Source organism: Salvelinus fontinalis, chromosome 7 (genome assembly GCF_029448725.1).
Source record: "Salvelinus fontinalis isolate EN_2023a chromosome 7, ASM2944872v1, whole genome shotgun sequence".
NCBI lineage: Eukaryota > Metazoa > Chordata > Actinopteri > Salmoniformes > Salmonidae > Salvelinus > Salvelinus fontinalis.
The window spans coordinates 37,438,276-37,461,784 of record NC_074671.1 but is presented as its reverse complement, the minus strand read 5'-3'; the positions used below and the strand labels follow the sequence as shown (position 1 = coordinate 37,461,784).

At 42.7% G+C, this 23,509-nt stretch overlaps 1 protein-coding gene across 2 annotated transcripts in view; it reads right to left on the bottom strand.

The window, feature by feature from the left end:
* The window catches only part of LOC129859459 (cadherin-12-like), a 218,906-nt gene extending 196,279 nt beyond the window's left edge, over positions 1-22,627 (bottom strand). For both annotated transcript variants that reach the window (XM_055929272.1, XM_055929273.1), the window contains exon 1: positions 22,190-22,627. The gene's annotated coding sequence lies outside the window, so the exon portion shown is untranslated. The remainder of the gene's footprint in view (positions 1-22,189) is intronic.
* Positions 22,628-23,509: the final 882 nt, after the last annotated feature.

The window sequence follows — 23,509 nt, the reverse complement described above, 5'->3', positions numbered from 1 at the left end:
CCCTCGAGTGGTTTAAGGGGAAACATTTAAATGTCTTGGAATGGCCTAGTCAAAGCCCAGACCTCAATCCAATTGAGAATCTGTGGTATGACTTAAAGATTGCTGAACACCAGCAGAACCCATCCAACTTGAAGGAGCTGGAGCAGTTTTGCTTTGAAGATTGGACAAAAATCCCAGTGGCTAGAATTGTCAAGCTGATAGAGACATACCCCAAGAGACTTGCAGCTGTAATTGCTGCAAAAGGGGACTCTACAAAGTATTGACTTTGGGGGGGGGGGGGATAAATAGTGATGAATGCTCAAGTTTTCTTTTTTGTCTAATTTCTTGTTTGTTTCTGTCACGCCCTGACCATAGTTTGCGTTGTATGTTTCTATGTTTTGTTTGGTCAGTGTGTGATATGCGTGGGCATTCTATGTTGTATGTCTAGTTTGTCTCTTTCTATGTGTTTGGCCTGATATGGTTCTCAATCAGAGGCAGGTGTTAGTCGTTGTCTCTGATTGGGAGCCATATTTAGGTAGCCGGTTTTTCTTTGTGGGTTGTGGGTGATTGTTCATGTTCCTTTGTTCACTATACGGGACTGTTACGTTTTCGTTCGTTTGTCGGTTTATTGTTTTGTTCGTTGTTTAAGCATTCTTATTAAAATGAATACTCACCACGATGCATCTTGGTCCTCCTCTCTTTCGCCCGACGAAGAACGTTACAGAATCACCCACCACCAAAGGACCAAGCAGCGTGGTAACGGGCAGCAGCAGCGGCCGAAATCTCGTAAGGGATGTTACACATGGGAGGAGATTCTGGCTGGAAGGGATCGCCTTCCATGGGAACAGGTGGAGGCAGCCAGGAGAACGGAGGCAGTAGGAAAAGGGAACCTGCGTTACGAAGAAACACGGCTGGCTAGGAAGCCCGAGAGGCAGCCCCAAAAATGTCTTGGGGGGGCACACGGGGAGTGTGGCTAAGTCAGGTAGGAGACCTGAGCCAACTCCCGTGCTTACCGTGGAGAGAGATGGTCCGGGCAGGCACCGTGTTATGTGGAGATACGCACAGTGTCTCCAATACGTGTGCATAGCCCGGTGCGGTACAGAGCAGCGCCTCAAATCGGCCGGGCTAGAGTGTGCATAGATCCAGGTGCCATGAAGCCGGCTCTACGCATCTGGTCTCCAGTGCGTGTCGTCGGGCCGGGGTACATGGCACCACCCTACGCATGGTGTCCCCGGTTCACAGGGTCCAGTATGCCCTGTTCCTCCTCCCCGCACTCACCCTGAGGTGCGTGTCCCCAGCCTGGTACCACCAGTTCCGGCGCCACACACCAGGCCTACAGTGCGCCTCGGCAGGCCTGAGCCGCCCTCTTGTCCAGCGCCGCCTGAGCCGCCCTCCTGTCCAGCGCCGACTGAGCAGCCCGTCTGTCCAGCGCCGCCTGAGCCGCCCGTCTGTCCTGAGCCGCCCTTCTGTCCTGAGCCGCCTGAGTCGCCCTTCAGTCAGGAGCCACCTGAGTCGCACTTCAGTCAGGAGCCGCCTGAGTCGCACTTCAGTCAGGAGCCGCCTGAGTCGCCCTTCAGTCAGGAGCCGCCTGAGTCGCCCTTCAGTCAGGAACCGCCTGAGTCGCCCTTCAGTCAGGAGCCGACTGAGTCGCCCTTCAGTCAGGAGCCGCCTGAGTCGCCCTTCAGTCAGAAGCCGCCTGAGCCGCCCTTCAGTCAGAAGCCGCCTGAGCCGCCCTTCAGTCAGGAGCCGCCTGAGCCGCCCTTCAGTCCAAAGGCGCCTGAGCCGCCCTTCAGTCCAGAGGCGCCTGAGCCGCCTGAGCTGCCCGTCAGTCCGGAGCTGCCCTTCAGTCCGGAGCTGCCCCTCAGTCCTGAGCTGCCCCTCAGTCCGGAGCTGCCCCTCAGTCCGGAGGCGCACTGAAGCGGGCAACGTCCCACGCCAGAGCCGCCACCACGGACAGATGCACACCCAGACCCTCCCCTATAGGTTTAGGTTTTGCGGCCGGAGTCCGCACCTTGGGGGGGGGGGGGGGGGTACTGTCACGCCCTGACCATAGTTTGCGTTGTATGTTTCTATGTTTTGCCATATTTAGGTAGCCTGTTTTTCTTTGTGGCTTGTGAGTGATTGTTCCTGTTCCTGTTTTTCCTGTTTGTGTTCACTAAACGGGACTGTTACGTTTTCGTTCGTTTCTCAGTTTATTGTTTTGTTCGTTGTTTAAGTATTCTTATTAAAATTAATACTCACCACGCTGCATCTTGGTCCTCCTCTCTTTCGCTCGACGAAGAACGTTACAGTTTCACAGTAAAAATGATTTTATATCTTTAAAGTTGAAGGCATGTTGTGTAAATCAAATGATACAACCCCCCCCCAAAATCCATGTTATTTCTAGGTTTTAAGGCAACAAAATGGGAAAAATGGCAAGGGGGGTGAATACTTTCGCAAGCCACTGTACAAGGCTAATAGTTTGTTAACACCATCTGCTCTAATTCACTCAGGTAATAGTAGTTCAAGAAGATCTAAATACATTTTCCCATGAAATGGATTGAGATAAATCTAAATGATTGGCATGGAGATGCAGTTTGGACGATTCACCATTAAAACGTGAAGAACAATTCATGATTGACAGTGATGAAGGTCTATTTTGAAATTAGTTAGCCTATGCCTAACTCTGTGTTGGAAGACGTTACAGATGGAGTATGATTTAATGCATGCTCTATAATGATAGGCTACAATTGGCTCCATCTCTCAGCATAAACTTTGAGTGAGGAAATTATTAGGTCATTAAGTTTATTTTGGAGCTCCTCACCTAAACAAATTGCACTACAGCACTGGTGTCTTTTCAAATATATCTCAGTATTTCAGGGTGGATAAACAGAAAGTATATAATTGAATTGTTATGAACTGTGGAGAAATCATAGCATCAGATTTGTGGAACATTGATTAAGCCAAACTTCAGGAGACAAAAATGAATAGTGCTGATAGTGTTGGTATGTATCTTAGATTCCCAGAGGAAGAGAGTGATTTATGAACAAATATTTTCTTTGCTTTGGGATATCACTGGTTCAGGAAACTGATGCACAATCCGGAACTACAAAAAGAGTATGGCTTTGGGTCGATTGAACTTCCCCCTCATTGGTCTACAATAAAAATGTTGCAGTCTTTTTATTTACAACAATCATTTGGGCTCCCGAGTGGGGCAGCAATTTAAGGCACTACATCTCAGTGCAAGAGGCCTAACTATAGTACCTGGTTCGAATCCAGGCTGTTCAACATCTGGCTTTGATTGTGAGTCCCATAGGGTGGTGCACAATTGGCCCAGCGTTGTCTGGATTTGGCCAGAGTAGGCCGTCATTGTAAATAAGAATTTGTTTTTAACTGATTTGCCTAGTCAAGTAAAATAAAATGTACATGAGCGGTGTTCACATTTCCTTCTTAGCTGCTTATGTAGTTCCGGAACATCTCCTGGCTTGTGATATCAAACAACTGCCCCTGTTTATATTTTGCTGGCTCGTGAGAGCTGCTTCTGCCTCTATCTCCCACTTTAAATGTATGATGTAATTTCCATAGTGTCATGATAAGCATGACAGGGGGGGAAATGGAGTGAGGTAATCAGGAAGGATAGATGATCTGAATCCAACCCGAAATAAAAAAATGCTAAGTTGCACGCTAGCCAAATCGGAATCAATACACAGTCCAATGCTGATACAATCAAAATACAAAGTACTTATATCCAAAGTCTATGCTCCACAGCTTTAAGCGGCCGTGAGCTGTTGTGAATGGTTATACAAATGTTATAATTCTCTATTGATATGAGGAGTAAACACAAAATGTTTCAAAAAAGAATTACCAAAATACTGTTTTTTTGTATATTTTTTTTACAAAAAAATATATATAAAAGAAAATTGGGAAAAATTCCACTTGGAAATCCAAATGTGAAATATAATTTTTTCATTAGGTGTTCCACAGGGATATGGTGTCCACTGCCTTACTGGGAGGTGGTAGTGTAGCATTTATGGCAGTGTTTCCCAAACGCAATGGGTGCACATTTTGGTTTTTGCCCTAGCCACTACACAGCTGATTCAAATAATCAAAGCTTGATGATTAGTCAATTTTTGGAATCAGCTGTGAAGTGCTAGGGCAAAAATCAAAACACGTCCCCCCCACGTGCATCAGTTTCCTGAATATTAACAGGGGTAAGCTGATGTAAGGGAAAACTTTTATCTCTAATGAAATGAAGATGAGTTTTGACATGGATGAATATAACTCAAAATTATATGTGACATCCGTTAAGAAAAAAAATGTTAATTGCGGTGGAGTAAAAGCCGGGATAGGATAAAAACTGACAAGACAGAGAAATATTGTGAGACTTCTCACATATGGCTGACACAAAATTGTGCTAAAGCACTAATGTTTTATCCATTAGATAGCCTATCTTCTTGGATGAGTGTTTTTTTTTGTCCCCCATAAACGTTCAAAGATGAATTCATATTTATTTGATGGAAGTAATAGTGTATACCTTTTGGCACCTTTATATTTATCACCTTTCACTGCGTAATCTCTCTGCAGAACCATGATAAAAGCTAATAAATTCTTCAAAACATCCTTTTTGCAGAGGGTATTCAAAGGTTTTGATGATTCTCTCTTGATGTTCATAACCAAGGCGGTAAATTCACAATGATGCCTATTGAATAACAGAGAGAGATACATTAGGAAGTTTAGTAATTACAGATGCCCATGTATGATTCTCTCTCAGAATGAATCAAGGATTCCCCACAGACAAAGTGTTTCAATACCGATTGAAGTGTACAGTTACATCCAAACACCAGAAGATAATTCATACTTGTATGAATAATATAGAACTCACACTCAAAGCCGTCATCTTTAAAAAAGTATGCTAATGTCTTCAAGTCACCTGAAAGATTTGTAAATTTACCAGGAATGCGGTATTCCTATCTATTTTTGTCTCACATCTACAGCCCTATCCTCCAGCAAAGATATGCCACTAGTAATTCAGCCTCTCAAAATGAAAGGGCCCCTAGCTAGTTTCCTTCTCTGGAAATCATTACAATCTCCCTCTACCTCTAGGGTAAGTAAGCTAATAGTCATTCACCTGCGTGACAGAAAATATTTTCAGTGTTGCCAATGGGGGCCAAGAAGGCTATGTTCAAGATTATGGACTCCAACCAGACCCACACATCATCACATCGTTTTATTTTTCTTCATTTTATTACCCCCCCAAGAAGGTATTGGCTATTGGTGTGTCTGTCTACCTGCATGCCTGCCAGTCAAACCATTTACCTGTGCAAGTGGACTATAACAACAAATACACACCAGAAATGCAGTATAACTATAACACATTGCTGTAATGCAGCAGTCTCCATCGAGGCTTTGCTTATGCATGGCCTCTAGTGAATTCATAACCACCTCAGTCAATCCTGTCGACTGAATCGTGTGGTGAATTTCTCACAGGCATGGAAAAACATTTATTCAAAGGCACAAAAACCTTAGGGTTTTCTCTGCTGTGACTGCTATTTTTAAGACATACTGTTGTGGTATTCAAAAACAGAACTTGAAGGCTATTAGCGAATGCAATTATTTGCCAGTCAAAGAATAATTCCCCAGTCAAAAGTGTTTGAAGAAGACCAATATGAACTTGACTGAACGACAATGGATCGGATTCTGTCTCCACATTTCAATGCACACATTCAGTAGCTGATACTTATAAACTGCTGCCTAGACTTCACCCAGAAACAGTTTTGAATGGAACAGAATGAACATAATAAAATGGAATACAATGCCATAGAACAGAATATAAAAGATCAGTTTGAACAAGGGTGCAATGTCAATAACATTCTGTCTGAAAGGGAAAGCCTTTCTTTCTCCCTTCGCCTCTGTCCCCTGTGCCAGGACCATGCGGTGACGGTGTGGGAGAGAGGCGTCTGTGGTGGGTGTACTCTGATACGGCCACACAATAATCTCTGTCCTGCAGAGTCGGCACATCTCCCAGCCAGCCGGGTCCTTCGAGGACTAGGCTTGGCCATATCTGCTGGGCCTGCTAGCTTGCCATCCAGCTAGCTAACACACTGCACCACACTCTTACAACCTACAGTTTACATGGTAAACAGACAGACACACATGCAACTTTATGTCTGTTCTTCTTTCATACTATGTAACTAAACCCCCAGGGCATCAGAAAGCTGTAACGTTACAGTTGATTTTTGAACTAAACCAATGTCATGTGAATTAAGAGTGGTTTCCAAAATGATTTGGAAAATATTAGGGGAGGTTTTTCTTTCCTCCTCTCTAAAGAGGTTCCAGCACACGGCAGAAGATGTACCACCTCCAGAAACCTGACAAAGTAATGGAGACAAATATATATAAATAATTGCAAAGTGCAGCAGAGGAATAGTGCCCATCATTCAGGGGGAAACGGGGCGCAATATCTCCTGGAGACAGAGGGTCATCCATCATGGCAGGACCTTAATTTGAGATATTTAGGACTCGTGCAGTTGATTGTCTGAGCCTTGTCTTAAAGGTCTGCAGGTTCTGGTCAAAAGAAGTGCACTATGTCTCGAATAAATTGCCATTTGGAACTCAGAGGCTAGGGTCTCTGCCAAGCTCTGAATAGCCAAGACATCGCCTCTTTGCCTGTGTCTTTTTAATGCTAGACATTGTAAAAGCAGAACATCATACACAATATAAATACAAACAAACATGCCCACTTAAGCAAAATAAATTAAGCAAATCTGAAGCTACACAGGCAGAAAGATTTGTTATGACAGAATCAACTGGTTTTGTAGATTAGCATCTTAATGGCAGCACAAAAAAACGCTGTCACATCACCGTAACGTCTCTGTAACGTGAGCCACTGGTGATTTTTGGGTGATTTTTGCGACATGCTATACTGCACCAAAAGCTGCATTTCTGCGAAGCGAGGCTCACATGGAGATGCGTAGTTTACGCTTCAAGTCTATTTTCCTCACCGCGAGATCATTGTAGAGATGTAGATCCAAGAAAATAAGCACATTATATCAAACGTAATTTCATAAGTATTCTCAAAATTCCTGAAAGTAAGTAAGAAAATTGCAAAAGTCACCTACGACACAATGAAAGGTTTGGTACCTCATTTTAGGCTTGTATAAAAAAAAAAGCAAAACATTTTGACACAATTGTTGATACAACTACTTCAAATAATTTTAATTCCAACAAACATGCAAATTTGTTTCTGAGGTTGCAATAACATCCTCCCATTATGACGTGTGGCCGGAATTTCAGATAGCATCCCATTATGAAAGAAAGCCTATTTTTATCCACAGTGCAGCACCCTGAAAACCAAGTTGACGAAGGTATGACAGTACGCTCTCGTCACAATGTTAGTGTATTTTTGCTGTAATGGTTTATACAAACAACATACTTCAATCAGTGATGAGTTCATATTTAAAAAATTACTATACCACGGGTATAGTCCTCCCCCTCCAAGAAGTACTGTAGTACAGAGTGTTCAAGGTATAAAGGACACCACAATGCCCACAGTTTAACAAATGGCAGTGAGGGGAACACACACACACACACACTCCCCCCTTCATCATTCACAAACCCACACACATAATTTAGCACAGTACAATGTCAAGATGAGTCCATTGCATGAGGGCGAAGATTGAAGAGCCCAAGGAGGAGAGTCTAGAGACTCCAAATGATCTCAAGTATTGATCCCATTTAAGCTCAAGGCTCTTGACAGACAGATTCAGCAGAATGTGGTGATAGGTGGCATATCCAGGTGACTGATGGTCTCTGCTCTGCTTATGTTAATGGATAAAGGACACACATCCATAAACACCCTCCTTTTCTCTCTGTATCCCAAATAGCACACCATTCCCTATAGAGTTCACTACTTTTGACCAGTGTCCTAAATTACTGCACTATAAAGGGAACAAGGAGCCATTTGTGATGCAGACCCTTCTCTTTCCCCCAGTCCAACAGTGCTGCTGATGATTTAATATGGCGACAGTGAGGGCTTTGCGGACGTGCTTTTTTTGTAAAACCACTCAATCTTTCCATTAAAATGACATGGAGTACAGCGAGAGCGGGTAGAACCATGAGGAGCTGTTGACACTGGATGAGTCCCAAATGGGACCCTATTCCCTTAATAGTGCACTCCCTTTGGGCTCTGGTCAAAAGTACTATACTATATAGAGCAGGGCTGCCCCACCCTCTTCCTGGAGAACTACTGTCTTGTAGGTTTTCAGTCCAACCCTAATTTAGCGTATCTGATTCGGCTAGTTTAGGTCTTGTTGAGCAGCTAATTAGTAGAATCGGCTGTGTTAAATTAGGGTTGGACTGAAAACCCACACGACAGTGGATCTCCAGGAAGAGGGTTGGACAGCACCGATGTGGAGATTAAGGTGCCATTTGGCAATCAGAACTGCATTGGAGGGTTCAGAGGGGATGTCACAACTCGGCTGCATGTGTCTGCTGCTCTCTTGTTGTGGGAGATGCATGCCTGTCATACAACAATAAGTGCTGTGGATTATTCAAAGATAATTGGATAGCTATGCGGTTTACAGTACAGCTGCAGTTTGCTTTAATGTACAGTTTAACAGTTAACAAATCTAATAGCCTTTTGGAAAAACCACATGAAGATCCCGCGAGATCATTTGAAACTAGACATGCGACAACATGGAAACGTGATCTCGTGAAATCAACCTAAAAAGTCCTGCTGCATAAAATATATAATGCTGCAGACTTATTGGCAATAATACATTTCTGCACTTTGCTAAAAGCTTGAAACTGCCCAGAATCAAGGAAATTGTTCAATTAACATCACCAACATAGCATCAATGTAAAATTAGCAGTGCTCAGGGACACTTGACAGAGTATGCATGAATGCTTTGGGGATTTTAACTTGAAACCTCTCGGTTGAGTGCATCGATGTTTCTGCCGTGCCACCAGGTCCATTCTTACTGCTTGGAATATTTTTTTTACAAACTCACAAAAAATAAGCATATGGTTAGGGTACAGTGACGTTCCCTTGGGTACAAAAAGGTCCAAGGTACACTTCACAGGTATACATATGAACTCACATGGTAGAGTTTGGTACCTTGTAGGTATAATGGAAATTGTTCTACCCAATATTTTGAATAGAGCTCCACAGTGGAGGTGTCATAATACACACAAAACCTAGCGCTCATACAGGTAAATGCTTCCAATCGCTTTTTCACCATTCATTTTTCCAATAAAGGATTTTTTGAAATACTTAAATAAGGGCTCTGTTTTGGGTTGGCTTACCCTGGCGTGATGTTTTGATACCATGTAAATCTCTCTCGGAAAAGGGGACTTGAATCAATATTTTTGGCACTCTTCACTCTCAGATTCGAAAATGCTAATGTGCAACAAAGTAGGCATGCAAGACTACAAATCCCGTCTCTAGCTGACACCTTTGCTAACAGGTATTGGGTCAGTAAAAAATTTGCACAAGACAATTCATAGAATTCACAATTTAAAGAAATGTAGCTAATTTATTCAGTACTACATTAAGCTAACATTAGATAGATAATCCAGAGATTCTTACCTTTGCCTTGATTCGGCGGTCTCATCCAGATCATCATGGCACTTGTAGTTATTTATTATAGCCACATTAGCAGCTAATTAGAATTTATTTTAGGGGGGAGTAAATACAGGTGAATATATTGCTAAAAGTCACCTTGTCCTAGAAAGACTCACGCCAGGGTAAGACTACATGGAACACAGACCTTCCCTATGGGAAAATTAAATGTGGAAAAATGATTGGAACCGTTTCCCTTTTTGACCACGAGGTTTTATAGGTATTATGACACATTCTGTGGTACTCTATATAAGGTATGATCATCACTGCACTTTGTAAGATGGAGCCGACAGATATGGAAGCTCTGTTTGTAGCTCCTAAGCAACTGTACTATTTTGTTTTTTTTGTGTCATTTCTTACATCATTGGCCCAGAAATGTTTTTGTGTTATTAGATAAAGACGGAAATAACTTTTGATTATCAGAGAGTCGGTAACTCACAAGCATTACGTGCAGGAATACAACTTTCCAAAATTGGATCCTTTGTTCGTACCCCCAGGGCAATATAACTTATTATCCTCCAAAACACCGTCACCGGAGAAGAGGTATTCGGAGTGGACTTCTGGTCCGACTCAAGAGACATGCACACCATCCAGCACTTCCAAAGTATATTACTTTGTATCTGGATAATAAAGTAGACAAGCTCAACGTGAGTATTTACTTCCAGAGAGACATCAAGGATTTTAACCTTTCTAGCCCAGGGGTTCCACTAGTGGAACACCGACAACATTCTGCTGAAAAGGCAGCGTGCGAAATTCAAAAAAAATATATTTTTTAAATGTAACTTTCACACATTAACAAGTCCAATACAGCAAATGAAAGATAAACGTCTTGTTAATCTACCCATGGTGTCCGATTTCAAAAGGTATTTACAGCGAAAGCACAACATATGATTATGTTAGGTCAGAGCCAAGTCACAAACACACACAGCCACTTATTCAGCCAACGATAGGAGTGACAAAAAGCAGAAATATAGATACAATTAATCACTAACCTTTGATGATCTTCATCAGATGACACTTATAGGACATCATGTTACACAATACATGTTTGTTTTGTTCGATAATGTGCATATTTATATCAAAAAATCTCACAGGAAGGCCAAAAGGATCATCAAGGACATCAACCACCCGAGCCACGGCCTGTTCACCCCGCTATCATCCAGAAGGCGAGGTCAGTACAGGTGCATCAAAACTGGGATTAAGAGACTGAAAAACAGCTTCTATCTCAAGGCCATCAGACTGTTAAATAGCCATCACTAGCCGGCTTCCACCTGGTTATGTTACCCTACACCTTAGAAGCTGCTGCCCTATAGACTTGGACTCACTTGTCTCTTTAATAATGTTTACGTACTGCTTTTCTCATCTCATATGTATATACTGTATTCTATTCCACTCTGGCATTGCTCAATATAATATTATACTGTATATTTATTTATTTCATTTTTTTTACTTTGGGATTTTTGTGTATTGTTGTGAATTGTTAGATACTACTGCACTGATGGAGCTGGGAACACAAGCACTTCACTACACCTGCAATAACATCTGCTAAATATGTGTATGTGAACAATAAAATGTGATTTGATTTAGGTAGGGGCAATGTACTGGCGAGGTGCATTAGCATGTTTGGGGCCGTGGTCAAATATATATGTATTTGTATCAACTGTCAGTGGGCGTGTTGTAGCAGTTTAAGCATGTCAATATTGTGCTGAGTAGCGGCACTCTTTGTTCTGTAAAGGTTGTAACATTATGTGTTTCTAATCTGCTGCACTTTTAAGAGGTTTTGGTGCAAATTCCACTTAATGGGAACTTTTTGCCGGATATCCTCTTACCTAATTTAAATAACTACCACATTGTATCCAACATCGGAGAGGCGTGTTTGTAGAGGGGTGTGGATTATATAGCTATATAGATTGGTGACACAATTGGACTGTAGGGTGTCAGCAAATATGTGACTCACCACATGGATTCGGTCTTATGTAGCAAAATTTGAAAATGTTTTTTTTTTTTTACATTGGATAAAAGCAGAGACTCAATAGCTACAAAATGGTATATCATACAAGCATTTTTTAGGAACAATGGAAAAGTAATTATGTTTTGGAAGTTGATACACTTGTAAACTCACTTTTTTGAAAAGGGCCTTTGAATATTTTGGTACTTACGAGATAGCTCTCCTTTGTCTACACCCATTCAGCATTGTTCAAGCCCTCTTAAGCCAGCCCTACTCATCTGTTTAAGGATCACATGAGGTCATGTGCTAAACAGTGAGCAGTGTAGTGAAGATTAAGACTAAAAGTGGTAGTAGCCTACAATAAAGGAACAATTCCATGTAAACAGATAGTCTAGATAAAAAAATGTATGAATATTAGATGACGCTTACCCAGACATACTTATCTAAATTGATGGGTCATGTGAAGGAAATGCTACATCCTCCAGCCATATCTAGTGGTGTAAAAAGTACTAAATTGTCATTCTTGAGTAAAAGTATAAATCATTTCAAATTCCTCATATTAAACAAGATGGCACAATTTCTGTTCTCTTTTATCATTGACGGATAGCCAGGGGCACACTCCAAAACTCTGACATAATTGACAAACAAAGCATTTGTGTTTAGTGAGTCTGCCAGATCAGATGCAGTAGGGATGTTCTCCTATGCGAATTGGACAATTTTCCTGTCAAAATGTAACGAGTACTTTTGGGTGTCAAGGAAAATGTATGAAGATCTATCAAAGCTGTAAAACAGGGAATACAAAAACATGTTTTGAAGACATTACAACCCTGCACAACATCAATTCACCTCCCAAGTTTAGATAAGAAAAATAACCTCATGCAATGCAATGACAATTATTTTCACCTGAAGTGCTGGTACTGCTTGATTTGTGGCAGCGGCCTGAAGTACGTAGTCAGGTGTTGTTGCCAGCCATAGCTTTCCACCAGCACCGTACCATCCTCCAGTCCAACCAGCTGTGGGATGTTGACCCCTGTCACAGTGCTGTCATTCACAACACCAGCAATTTCAGACAAAGTGTCCACTCTGGTCTTTCTGAAGAGCTGGCTTGATGAGGCCAAAGCAAAAACTTGTTCTTGTTTTGGCCACTGCAGTTATCACAATTAAGGTCAACATGTGTTTCCCCACCTCCGTAGTTGGTGAAGAAATGGTGCATGTAGTTGTGACTGCGCTGCTGCCTTTGTTTGCTTGGGCCACCTCTCTTTTTGATGAGGCATTAGACCATTCTCCTTGTATGACTGGTGGAGGAGAGTCAGGCGTGTTCTACTGATGCTGAAAGATAAATTCCAGATACAAATATGTTTTTCATTAGTATTCAATAGATGCGAAATGGCATTCTGAGATAACATCACTACACACGTAATGTTAGCTAGCTTGGCAGCCATCTAACGTCAGCTGGCTAGTTAACAGCAAGCTTTAATTAGCAATACTAACCGATTGTCATAGCTACCTAGAGTTAACCAAATATGTTCGATGTTAGCTAGCTAACATTAGGCTATAACTAGCAATGCGAAATGGCATTCTGAGAAAACATTACTAACGTTACACACAATTCATACACATAAATTAATGTTAGCTAGCGAACCAGCCATCTAACCTCAGCTAATGTTAGTTAGCTAATAGCAAGCTTTAACTTTGGGTCTTTTGTTTAGACATGTCACATTAACATTAGCTAGCTAAAAAAATAACTATAATCCCAATCCATAGAGTAACATTACTCACAATACAAACCGATTGTCATTGCTACAGTTAACCAAATAAATTAAGTTCAATGTTAACGTTAGCTAGCAAGCCAGCCATCGAACTCCAGCTGGCTAACTTACAGCAAGACTTAACTTGCAATGAAAACAACAGCTTTGAAAAAATTAGAAACATATATCTGAAACTATAGCTAGATTCTTACCCGAATACATGAATGAAAGATTCACGGTAGACTGCAACCCCTTTCATCAAATAAGACGTCCTTTGTTGTTTCCGTTTAGTTTGCACAGCTTGTTTGGCCAGTTGTGTTCCATTGATTTCAAAACTCTGTAAATTTCTTCTGTGACAACAACACTGTTGATCTCTGTTTCTTCCCCATCACCGTCATCAGAACACTCTACAAAGTTTTCTTCAATGAAAATGTTTTTACCTAAATCAGGGATTTCCTCGTCGTCTGATTCATTTTCAGAGTCAGAGAGAGTCAAGCATGGCACGATCATCCTCCAGAAAGTAGTCCATCACATCTTTTTCCCACTGACCTTTGTCGATAGCGCCTGATAATTTCAGGGCAGCAATGTTATTGAAAGCAGTAGCAACATATTTGCAGTTCTCCATGGCTAACGTTATATCTTTAGAAAAAACTGCAGTTGAAAGGATTATCTATGCATAATGAGCACCTCATTTTATAGACACAAGATGAAACTCATCTCTCGGCATGTCCAGCCCACTCATTATCTCAGCCAATCATGGTTGTCGGGAAGGTTTCTGACTTTGGCTAAACCAACTAGGCTCTTAATTTAACAACTTTATTCGTATTTACAGATGGCATAAACATGTTTTATTAAGGCACATGAAAGTTCACATGTTCGAGAATGCAATTCTGGCAAAAAACGCATTTTGATAAAAAAATATTTTGTAAGTTCAAACGGCTCTCCTGTGACATGCAACATATACCTTGTTTCCTGAATTGTGTCACATATATTTAAACGTTTACACTATTCGTCTATGGCAAATATACTTACATTTCTTCTCTTTCATCTGTGTCTGGTGTTCGCTAGTTGCTGGCTAGCTAGGTCTTCAGCCAGCATGGAACAAAAGGGTGGGAAGGGTCATAAAAAACTCACGAAAGGCCTGATAGAAACATCAATTTGACGGTAATCTTTCTCAATGTCGACATAACCAAATACGCTAGACAAGGTGAGATATCTTTGTGTCTGTAAAATTAATTATGTGAGAAATGGCAGTGTGAAAACGTTTATGAGCAAATATTGATATGATAACCATCATATTGATAACCATCATATTGAAGTAAACCTGAAGTCACGCAATGACATGTTGTGTGGTCCTCCCACTACGTCTCTGGAAAGCATACCGTTTATTAGGCTACAGATTAAATACATTATGATGAACTTCACAGGGTGGTGAAAGTGCAAGGTGATGAGCTTGATGCTTTTCCAATAAATATAAAGGGTCTTATTATTCTGGTGACATGATGATCGATGCTTCGCTGTCGTTTGACAAATAAAAATTATCTTACTCTTTTGTCCATAATAATAATAATCTCATCATGTAGGCTATACCCGCACTGTATCTACCAGCTGTTGGCTAGATCACACAAGCTAATACTAGAGTGGGCACATTATCTTTTGTAACGCATCATTGTTTTTGTGACAGAATCAGAGATGAAATTGCAAAAGACACCCATTTAACTCGCTTTTTTTTTTTACAGCGGAAGTTATTTTTATGTGTATTTCATTAAGCACAGACTTTTTCTGCAACAAGTCAATTTGATGGCAACAAACCTCTTGTGAAAAAAAATCTATTTTATTTAGGTTAGATTTTAGAATATTTGCATTCAGATCTGTTACCAGTTGAATGGAAACTTAGCTAATGATGCAATTTCAATGTTGATGGAGTTGCTTTGTATATCAACAAATTAGCTTGAGATTATTTTACTGCAACACTGCATCCAAGATTCTTGACATAGGCGTTTCAAAGAGCTGTCAGTTAAAACCTGTTTGGGATAGGGGGCAGCCTTTTCACGTTTGGATGAAAAGCGTGCACAGAGAAAACTGCCTGCTACTCAGTCCCAGTTGCTAATATATGCATATTATTATGCATATTATTAGTAGATTTGGATAGAAAACACTCTGAAGTTTCTAAAACGGTTTGAATGATGTCTGTGAGTATAACAGAACTCATATGGCAGGTGAAAACCTGAGAAAAATCCAACCGGAAATGGGAAATCTGAGGTTTGGAGTTTTTCAACTCTTGGCCTATCGAATACACAGTGTCTATGGGGTCATATTGCACTTCCTAAGGCTTCCAGTAGATGTCAACAGTCTTTAGAACCTTGTTTGATGCTTCTAATGTGAAGTGGGGGTGAATGAGAGGGGATTGAGTAAGGTCTCTCCCAGAGTGCCATGAGCTGACCATGCGCGTTCACGTGAAAGTTAGCTTGAGTTCCATTGCATTTCTGAAGACAATGGAATTCTCTGGCTGGAACATTATTGAAGATTTATGTTAAAAACATTCTAAAGATTGATTCTATACTGTCACGCCCTGGCCTTAGTATTCTTTGTTTTCTTTATTATTTTAGTTAGGTCAGGGTGTGACATGGGGAATGTTTATGTTTTGTTGGTGTTGGGTGTTTATATGGTAAAGGGGTTATGGGGTGTAGTATATGGTTTTGTGTTGAGTGTAGATGTCTAGCGTTGTCTATGTAAACGTTTGTAGCCTGTGTGTGCACGACGTTAGTAGCTTCACGGTCGTTTTCTTGTTTTGTATAGTGTGTCAGTGTTTTGTTTCGTTTCTTGCCTTCTTCATAATAAAAGGAAGATGGCTTATTTTCCAACTGCTGCGTTTTGGTCCGTTAATCCGCCACACGATCGTGACAGAATTACCCACCATAGGACCAAGCGGCATGGAAAGCGGCAACAGGATCTACATACACAGGATTCATGGACATGGGAGGAGATACTGGATGGTAAGGGGCCGTGGGTTCAACCGGGAGAATATCGCCTTCCTCGTGAAGAGCTGGAGGCAGCTAAAGCCGAGAGGAGGCGATATGAGGAGGCAGCACGGAGACAAGGCTGGAAGCCCGTGAGTACAACCCAAAAATTTCTTGGGGGGGGCCTTAAAGGGAGTGTGGCGAAGTCAGGTAGGAAACCTGCGCCTACTCCCTGTACTTACCGTGGAGAGCGAGAGTACGGGCAGACACCGTGTTACGCAGTAGAGCGCACGGTGTCTCCTGTACGCGTGCATAGCCCGGTTCGGTACATTTCAGCTCCACGTATCGGCCGGGCTAGACTGAGCGTTGAGCCGTATGTCATGAAGCCGGCCCAACGCATCTGGTCACCAGTGCGTCTCCTCGGGCCGGCGTACATGGCACCAGCCTTACGCATGGTGTCCCCGGTTCGCCTACATAGGCCAGGCGACGGGGAGCATAGAACCAGGTAAGGTTGGGCAGGCTCGGCGTTCAAGGGAGCCAGTACGCCTGCACGGTCCGGTATTTCCGGCGCCACCTCCCCGCCCCAACCCAGTACCACCAGTGCCTCCTCCACGCACTAGCTATATGGTGCGTGTCTCCAGCCCTTTACCACCAGTGTCTAAACCACGCACCAAGCCTCCTGTGTGTCCCCAGAGTCCTGTGCGTCCTGTTGCTGCTCCCCGCACTAGCCCTGAGATGCGTGTCCCCAGCCCGGTGCCACCAGTCCCGGCACCACGCACCAGGCCTACAGTGCGCCTCAGCCGGCAGGAGTCTGCCGTCTGCACAGCAATGACTGAACTGCCCGTCTGCCATGAGCCCACTGAGCCGTCCGCCAGACAGGAGCCGCTAGAGCCGTCCGCCAGACAGGAGCCGCTAGAGCCGCCCGTCAGACAGGATCTGCCAGAGCCGCCAACCAGACGGGATCTGCCGGAGCCGCCAACCAGACAGGATCTGCCAGAGCCGCCAACCAGACAGGAGCAGCCAGATCAGTCAGCCAGCCATAAGCAGCCAGATCCGTCAGCCAGCCATGAGCAGCCAGATCCGTCAGCTAGCTATGAGCAGCCAGATCCGTCAGCTAGCCATGAGCAGCCAGATCCGTCAGCTAGCCATGAGCAGCCAGATCCGTCAGCTAGCCATGAGCAGCCAGATCCGTCAGCTAGCCATGAGCAGCCAGATCCGTCAGCTAGCCATGAGCAGCCAGATCCGTCAGCTAGCCATGAGCAGCCAGATCCGTCAGCTAGCCATGAGCAGCCAGATCCGTCAGCTAGCCATGAGCAGCCAGATCCGTCAGCCAGCCATGAGCAGCCAGATCCGTCAGCCAGCCATGAGCAGCCAGATCCGTCAGCCAGCCATGAGCAGCCAGATCAGTTAGCCAGCCATGAGCAGCCAGATCCGTTAGCCAGCCATGAGCAGCCAGATCTGTCAGCCAGCCATGGGCCGTCCCTCAGTCCGGAGCTGCAGTCCCTCAGTCCGGAGCTGCAGTCCCTCAGTCCGGAGCTGCCATTCATCAGTCCGGAGCTGCCCCTTACCCTGGTGCTGCCCCTTACCCTGGTGCTGCCCCTTACCCTGGTGCTGCCCCTTACCCTGGTGCTGCCCCTTACCCTGGTACTGCCCCTTACCCTGGTACTGCCCCTGATCCTGGTACTGCCCCTTACCCTGGTACTGGACCTTAGTCCGGAGCTGTCCCTTAGTCCGGAACTGCCCCTTAATACAATGGGGTTAATGTGGAGGGGGGTCGTTTGGAGGAAGCCTAGGAGGTGGTTAGGTACTGTGGTGACGTGGGGACCGCGACCAGAGCCGGAGCCGCCACCGTGGAGGGAAGCCCACCCAGACCCTCCCCTAGACTGTGTATGGTGCGCCCGGAGTTTGCGCCTCAAGGGGGGGGTTATGTCACGCCCTGGCCTTAGTATTCTTTGTTTTCTTTATTATTTTAGTTAGGTCAGGGTGTGACATGGGGAATGTTTATGTTTTGTTGGTGTTGGGTGTTTATATGGTAAAGGGGTTATGGGGTGTAGTATATGGTTTTGTGTTGAGTGTAGATGTCTAGCGTTGTCTATGTAAACGTTTGTAGCCTGTGTGTGCACGACGTTAGTAGCTTCACGGTCGTTTTCTTGTTTTGTATAGTGTGTCAGTGTTTTGTTTCGTTTCTTGCCTTCTTCATAATAAAAGGAAGATGGCTTATTTTCCAACTGCTGCGTTTTGGTCCGTTAATCCGCCACACGATCGTGACATATACTTCGTTTGACATGTTTCTACGGACTGTAACGGAACGTTTTGATTTTTCGTCTGCTCCTAGTGATTGCGCGTCATGAATTTGGAATACTGGGCTAAACACGCTAACTAAAAGGACATAAAGATGAACTTTATCGAACAAATTAAACATGTATTGTGGAACTGGGATTCCTGGGAGTGCATTCTGATGAAGATCATACAAGATAAATGAATATTTATAATGCTATTTTTAACTTCTGTTGACTCCAAAATGGCGGATATCTGTTTGGCTTGATTTGTTGTCTGAGCGATGTACTCAGATTATTGCATGGTTTGCTTTTTCCGTAAAGTTTTTTTTTAATCTGACACAGCGGTTGCAAGAGAAGTATATCTTTAATTCTGTGAATATCACTTGTATCTTTTATCAATCTTTATTATAAGTATATCTGTAACTTGATGTGGCTCTGTGCAAATTCACAGGATGTTTTGGGGGCAAAGCCAAATGTAAACTGAGCTTTTTGGAAATAAATATGAACTTGATCGAACAAAACATACATGTATTGTGTAACATGTTGTCCCGGGAGTGACATCTGATGAAGAATATCAAAGGTTAGTGATACATTTTATCTCTATGTCTGCTTTTTGTGACTCCTCTCTTTGGTTGGAAAATCGCTGTATGCTTTCTGTGACTAGTTGCTGACCTAACATAATGATATGTTCTGCTTTCGCGGAAAAGTCTTTTTCAAATCGGATACTGTGGTTGGATTAACAAGAATTGTATCTTTAAAATGGTTTCTAATACTTGTATGTTTGAGAAAATTGAATTATGAGATTTCTGTTGATTGAATTTGGCGCCCTGCAATTTCTTTTGCTGTTGGCGAGGGTTTCCGCTAGAACCCCGTTCCCAGATGGGCTAAGTGAGATCATTAATCTGAAATTTCACATGTGAAACATGTTCTTGGAATTGCTCCCGAGGGGTGCAGAGGTCTAAGACACTGCATATCAGTGCAAGAGATGTCACTACAGTCCCTAGTTTGATTCCAGGCTGTATGACATCCAGCTGTGATTGGGAGTCCCATAGGGCGGTGCACAATTGGCCCAGCGTCGTCCGGGTTTGGCCGGGGTAGGCCGTCATTGTAAATAAAAATTTAACTTGCCTAGTTAAATAACAGTTACATTTAAAAAAAATGCTTTGCATGTGACATTTCACATGTGAAAGATGTGTTTCTGGAACACTTCACACTTCCTTCCTATCAGTTGCCGGATAGGAAGGAAACTGTTCAGGGATTTCACCGTGAGACCAATGGTGACATTAAAACAATTACTGTAATAGGAGAAAACTGAAGATGGATCAACAACATTGTAGTCACTCCACAATACTGACCTAAGAGACAGAGTGAAAAAAGGAAGCCCGTAAAGAACAAAACAATTCCAAAACATGCAGCCTGTTTGCAACAAATGTGACAAAGCAATTCACTTTAAATGTCCTGAATTCAACGTGTTATGTTTGGGGCAAATCCAATTCAACACATTATGTACTACCATTCTCCATATTTTCAAGCATAGTGTGGGCTGCATCATGTCGTGGGTATGCTTGTAATCATTAAGGACTGGAGAGTTTTTTAGGTTAAAAAGAAACGGAACGGAGCTAAGCACTGGGAAAACCTGGATCAGTTTGCTTTCCACCAGATACTGGGAGATGAATTTCCCTTTCAGCAGGCCCAACTACACTGGAGTTGCTCACCAAAAAAGACAGTGAATGTTCCTGAGTGACTGAGTCACACTTTTGACTTAAATTTGATTGAAAATATTTGTCAAGACTTGAAAACGGTTGTCTAGCAATGATCATCAACTAATTTAACAGTGCTTGAAGAATTTAGAAAAAAATAATGGGCAAATATTGTACAATCCAGGTGTGCAAAGCTCTTAGAGACTTACCCAGAAAGACTCACAGCTGTAATGGCTGCCAAAGGTGATTCTAACACATATTGACTCAGGGGTGTGAATACATACATAAATTAGATATTTCTGTATTTCATAAAAGCAAAAAAAAAAAAAAAATGTTTTCACTTTGTCATTAAAGGGTATTGTGTGTATATTGTTGAGAAATGATTATTAGTTTTATTCAGGCTGTAACAGAACACAGTGTGGAATAAGTTAAGGGGTATGAATTCTTTCTGAAGGCACGCACTATATCTCCCCAAATGTATGTTATATATGTATATATGTTGTCCTCATCTCACCTTCTACAGCTCACCTGAGTAAGCATCTGCTACTGTAGAATGAACAGGGACAGGGTGCATCTGTAAACCCATATTCCAAATGCAGCATATCAGATAGTGTGTGTTGCAGGGCTCGAATCGAATTAAAATAAGTAATTTAACAAAACTAAAATCCCAATTCAATAATCGAAAAAATGACATTTATTTTAAATGACCTCTCAATAAATTGAAAGGTAGAAGGTATTTATTTAAAAAATGTGACCCTTTCTGAACTTTAAATTCAAATCGCTTCCTGAATTGACTTTCTTCAACACGAATTGAGCCCAACCCTGGTGTGTTTCCTTTTTCATATCCACTCAGTTTGTTGGTACTAATCTCCATGGATACCACAATAAATACTTGAATCCATTAAGTACAATAATAAATGTGCATATGTCAACATGAGCTATAATATGCATTATAGCATGTCATACCTGTGATGTGAGCATTCCAAAGCAGACTGTGTTGTGTTTTGATTGAAAAGTGCAAATTAAAAACTCACACCTTTATGTTTACTGCTAATATTGGAGTCATTATTACAGTTATTTGTACTATCGAGGCGATTGGAACTTATTGGAACTCAGATTTTCCATAAAGGGAATATCTCTAACAAAAATGATCTTACAAAATACAGTGATGCAATTTGTTGGTTACATCTCATTACAAGAGTGTTAAGCAGCGTTGTCAAGCTGAACCACCTGCAATCCCCCCAAAATTGGCATCTGCTTTTTGGTATCCCTCAAGTCAGTGTTGGAATCAGCACCTTGAAGTTGCCCAAACCACTTGACAGGCTATGGTTTGATAACCAATGTTTGAAGACTTTCCAACACCAAGTTGAAAAGCAGTATCACCTTTTAAATGCAAATGAACCGAAATGGCTCTCTGTGACTTATAAAACAGGGGCATCACACAGTCTCAGTGAGAGGTGTTTTGTTGCATGTGTTGCCAATCTGCATTCATTTACACCTCCTGTGTCATCTATGAATGAATCAATAGGTTTGCCTTGACCCAAAGACCATAAAGACATGCCTGAAAGACATTCTTCAATATGACTGACCCTGCACTCCGAACAGAACAGAGCACAACACAAGCCTCCTGTCTCCATCAAACTCTTTCTGATAGAACTGTTTCAAGGACACCCGCTGGTTCTGTATCCACCATATGCACATCCAAATAACATGTGGGGATAACATCTAATAATGTATTGATTTGGCTGGCGGGGGAATAAAACAAGTCAAACATTTATAGCTTCAAAAAATCTTTGGCATCAAGGAGGCTTTGAAAGCCATTTGCAGCAGCGGGGTGACAGAAATGACCATGAGTTTCTGGCACTATAACTCAGTTTGTTCATTATTGACTTGGAGGGGGAATATACCCAATATCAACCTAGCCTACAAAAAAAAAAATAACACTCAAACTAAGAGGTAAGTAAACAGCACACATACCTTGATTGATTCACACTGTTTCAAAGCCAGCTTAATCCAAGCAGTCAAACTATCCTCCACGCTTATTTTCCCTGTGTAGAATACAAGATACGCTTCTTCTCTCTTCTCCTTTTTGCCTCCTCTCTATGATTCCCTCTTTTCTCATTTACCTCTATCTCTGGTATCTTTCTTTCATTATCCTTTTCTGTGCAAAGCCTATTGCCCACGCCAGAGTTGATGCCGGAGTGTGTGCCGCTAGAGGTACAAAACAGGGAGAGAGAATGTAGGAGTCTCCCTATGGTTTTAAAATGACAAGTGAGAGAGCAAGAGAGAGAGAGCGGGGAGAGAGAAAGTGTGCCAGAGCAGTGTGAAAGAGAGCAAGCTTGTGTGAGCGTGCGAGAGAGCGAGCGGGAGAGAGAATGAGCGAGGGTTTGTGAGCACTGACTGGCTCACTGACTGGCTCAGTGGCGAAGGGCTTGCGTTTACGCTGGGAGCTGGGGCAGCCGTGATTGGTGTGAGGCAGCCCCGTTAGGTCCCCGGAGCACTGGGATCTTCATCAAGCAGATTATAGGGATCTGGAGAGCCCTCTCTTCTGCATAGAGAGTGCCAGTGATGTGTACTGTATTCACTGGGGGATATTCTAATCAAAGAGACAGTAGTGCCACTTGGGGATGGTGTCTCTTCCAAGCTCATGTGTACACAGATAGTGCTGCCGAAATTGGGGAGTACTGTAGTGAGAAAGGAGACAGAGCAGGGAGAGAGAGGAAAGATAGAAAGGAGAGAGAAGGAGAGAGAGGGAGGACGGGAAAAATTGTGAGTGTATGTATTGCCTGTGTGTGTTTGAATGCATGTGTGTGTTTGTGTGTGTGTGTGCACGATCACCCGTGCATGCATGTGTGTGTGTTGGCAACAAAGACGATAATGTGTGAGGAAGGGGATGGGGTTTGTTTACCATTAGGGCTTAACTCTTATTAGTCCGGGACATCAGCTGGCTTCACTAATACGCCCTCATGATCCCTCACACTGAATACAAACAATACAACAAGCCCTTTACCTTTCCTATACCCCTGCAGTAAAGCAAAGACTTGATCTAAAAATCAAAACAAACTTCCTGGTCCCTCTGAAGCCTGTCGGTTGTCGTTAACGTGTGACCTACATCCTCATATTTCCATGTCTTGCATGATTAAATGCATTGCTTGTTTTCCTCGACTTGGAGGAGGAGTACTCCTCAGTTGTGTCCAATATGGCACTCTATTTCCTATACAGTGCACTTTTGAAAAGAGCCTTATGGGCCCTGGTTAAAAGTAGTGCACTATATACGGAATCGGGTGCCGTTTGGGA